Source organism: Poecilia reticulata, chromosome 3 (genome assembly GCF_904066995.2).
Source record: "Poecilia reticulata chromosome 3, P_reticulata-male-v2, whole genome shotgun sequence".
In the NCBI taxonomy this organism is placed as follows: Eukaryota; Metazoa; Chordata; class Actinopteri; order Cyprinodontiformes; family Poeciliidae; genus Poecilia; species Poecilia reticulata.
The window spans coordinates 23,409,210-23,412,636 of NC_088832.1; the positions used below are offsets into that span (position 1 = coordinate 23,409,210).

Consider the following 3,427-nt stretch of genomic DNA (forward strand, 5'->3'; position numbering starts at 1 on the left):
CGCGATCGACGTGTTGCAGCCCTGCTGAACAGTTATTGAGAACAGTTCAGAAGCAATATGAATTGAGAAAAAGGGTATTCATTTACTGATTAAGTCGTGTTTTAGATTGTTCTTGAAAAAGGCACGGCTGATTGGTGGGCGCTCTCACGGTTGCACAGTGAACCCATTCATTTTTTTACAGCAGACAGCCGCTCCACTCTCTTGCACGTATCGTACCCCCGCTAAATCTTTTAGGGCTACTCCCTTAATTTCACCCCTGCCCCTAAGTGATCATTCAAAATGCGCAAACATTACAAGAAGCAGAACATTAAGTCCGTTACAGTATTATGTTTTTAGTCTTGATGTGTATTTTGTCAGCGTCAGATTTTTTCCATCTACATTCATTGAGGAAATGAAAATAAAGTTACCATGCATGTTTGGATCTGGTCTTAACATTCTTCTGTGGATAAATATGAAGTACACAAAACCATATTGTGCTCTTGTTGCTGTGACGCAGTAGTTTTCATTCCCTTCACAGTTAAGAGTTTTCATGAAGTTTTCTCCCTCATACGTGAAACAATTTTTCCCATTTGGAGTGAACTTGTACTATAAGACACAAAGATAGTTATTACATTGAAAAGAAATTTAAAATTATCGCATTTTTTGTTCAAAGCTTTCATTTTTTTGTCAACATGTTTCACCTAAAATATCTGGGGAAAAAATTGTAACTGAAAAAAAATCTAAAAAACTTTGAAACTAAAAACGTTTTGAAACAAAAAGAGAAATTCAGAACTACTCAGATTTAAGTCCAGATTCAGTTCCAGATTATTATTATTATTATTATTATTATTATTAACAGATTCAAACTTTTGCCCTGTTTTGGGTTGCGATGTATAACAGGGATCTGAAATCATGACTGACAGTTCTGCAGGACAGGACTGTCAATCATGCTGTTTAAATCTGAAAAAACGTTGAAGCCTGAAAAAAATAAAAATAAAATAAATGACCTCGAATCCAAGAGCTGTTGCCTTGCAGCAAGAAGGTTCTGGGTTTGATTCCCGGCCCGGTCTTTCTGCATGGAGTTTGCATGTTCTCCCGGTGCGTGCGTGGGTTTTCTCCGGGTACTCCGGTTTCCTCCCACAGTCCAAAAACATAACTGTCAGGTTAATTGGCCTCTCCAAATTGTCCCGGTGTGAGTGTGTGTGTGCATGGTTGTGTGTCCTGTGTGTCTCTGTGTTGCCTGCGACAGACTGGCGACCTGTCCAGGGTGACCCCGCCTCTCGCCTGCTAAGCTAGCTGGAGATAGGCACCAGCACCCCTCCCGACCCCACTGAGGGACAAGGGTGTAAGAAAATGGATGGATGAATGGGAACCTCGAATCCAAAAAGTAATTTTGAACATTTTGTTTCTAAATCTTTTTTCAAACTTTTTTATGGCCCCAATTTAGCTCCATAGAATCACGAAACTGTCTGTAGTCTATGTGACCTTGAGTACCGCTCTAAACCCTCTTTTTACCAGATCACACAGATAAGTTTGTAAACATAGACAGAGGCACTGCTGCAGATTACAAACAGTTTATTGAATTCACAAAGTTGAGCAAAAATAAATAGTCACTTTATTTTATTTACCAAATGACCACTCTAAAAGTGGGAGTCTATGCTGGTCCTGAGATCCTTAAAGCTGAAGAATATTTAAAACCTGATTAAATAAAATTAGACTGTTTGGGGGAGGAATAATAAAGAAAACACATACAACTAAATACACCCGAGTGTTCCCCAACAAAAGCACACTCACAACAATTCCTGGTGAATACAAAGAAATGAAAAAAAACTCCCCTTCCACTAGTCTCAATCTAAATAAAACAGCCTAGGACCCAGGGACAGCATAGGTCCCAGTTTAAAACAAGCCAGGAGGCCACAATAGAAACTCCCTTTCCCTAAACAGCAGCAACACAAGGAAAGTTCTTTTAAATCAACAATAACCATCTAAGGTAACAAAAGTAAAACAAAGAAATGAAATTGAAACAAATCAAAAACTGAAACAGTAGCAGGCCAACCTACACACAAAAGAAATCAAGTTAGACAAGAACATTAAGCAGCCAGAAAAATAAGAAACGGTTCGTACCTTCTCTAAAGTGAAACCAGTAAACGGCGCTCGACGTCACCAAGTGCGTTTCCTATAACCATCAATGGCAGAATCAGACATCAATTCTAAACCCACCTCGCGATCAGTGTTAAACATACCTCTATACGAGTCATCAGCCTGCATCTGATCTCCTCAGCGATCTACCCGCTTTTAAATGTAGATGCCGATTACCTGTCTCCCTAACAAGCCAGCTGCGCTCCGCCACAGCGTCTTCCATATATGGGCAAGAGGAAGAGGGCGCAGCAGCACACCTTCGGGCGGGACAATATGCCCCGGCTACAATCTACCCCAGCTTTTGTATTGACGTCCCGTCAATATACAGATTTTCTAACACCATGGTCGAAAAATGTCAGTCGTGCTGCTGCCAGCACTAGTGATCTGAGAGACTGTAGCCCCTTCTGCCCTACATCTTGGCCTCTCTGGAAGGTGATGGGGGTTTGAATGATGACCGGCCGTTCTCCTTGTTGTCCTTCGGAGGGGTCCCAAACTTTCTCCAGTCTCTTGAAGAGCAACTGTAGGGGCAGATAGAGAAAGGACAGGGAGAGTACATTGATTTTCGGCCTTCTGAACTGTAAAGGCCGATTCCTCCACACCCGTTGACCGAGTTACCACATAGACAAAATCCAGCTCTTCGTCCACATCTTCTTCCCTAGTGTTGGATATGTCCTTGGCTCTCCTAGGCTCTTGAGGCCAGAGTCCCACAGGAACTGGTTCAACATCAAACGGTGGACTGTCCTCAACCTCTGACGGTTATCCAGGGGTGCCACAGTGTACACAGAACCTCCAGGAGTTGGAGCTTTAATCACAGTATGGATGATGGGATTCCATACATCCTGAATCTTACTCCTCCCTTTAATACTGTGATCTTTAACATAGACCAGTTCATTTTCAGACAATTCAGTGGTCAGGCCTCCAGCATCATGACGCTCCTTCCGACGGTCAGCAGCCATTTTCAGGCGATCTTGAGCACCATCAAAGGCGACCTGGAGTCTGTGCCTATGCTCCCGTACCCAGTCCTCCACCCGCCCCTCTCGGATATCTGGAACCCTTCCGAGGAGAAAGTCGACAGGTAAACATGGCTCTTGGCCAAACATCAGAAGGTAAGGAGACTCACCCGTGGCCTGATGGACTGTGGTGTTGTAGGAATACAGAACTTGAGGCAAATACTGAGGCCACAGTCCCTTCTTCTCGATAGGTAGAGTTCGCAGCAAATCATGCAATGTTCGATTAAATCTTTCACATTGGCCATTACCTTCAGGATGGTACGGGGTGGTACGAGTCTTCTGCACTCCATACAGCTCAC

The 3,427-nt window shown here is 43.2% G+C and overlaps 1 long non-coding RNA gene across 1 annotated transcript; it reads right to left on the minus strand.

The window, feature by feature from the left end:
• Positions 1-1,537: 1,537 nt before the first annotated feature.
• LOC145551117 (uncharacterized) lies at positions 1,538-2,805 on the minus strand. The gene is made up of 2 exons (XR_014086934.1): positions 2,223-2,805; positions 1,538-2,155 (listed from the first exon to the last, which is right to left on the minus strand). It is a non-coding gene; the product is annotated as an uncharacterized LOC145551117 (long non-coding RNA).
• Positions 2,806-3,427: the final 622 nt, after the last annotated feature.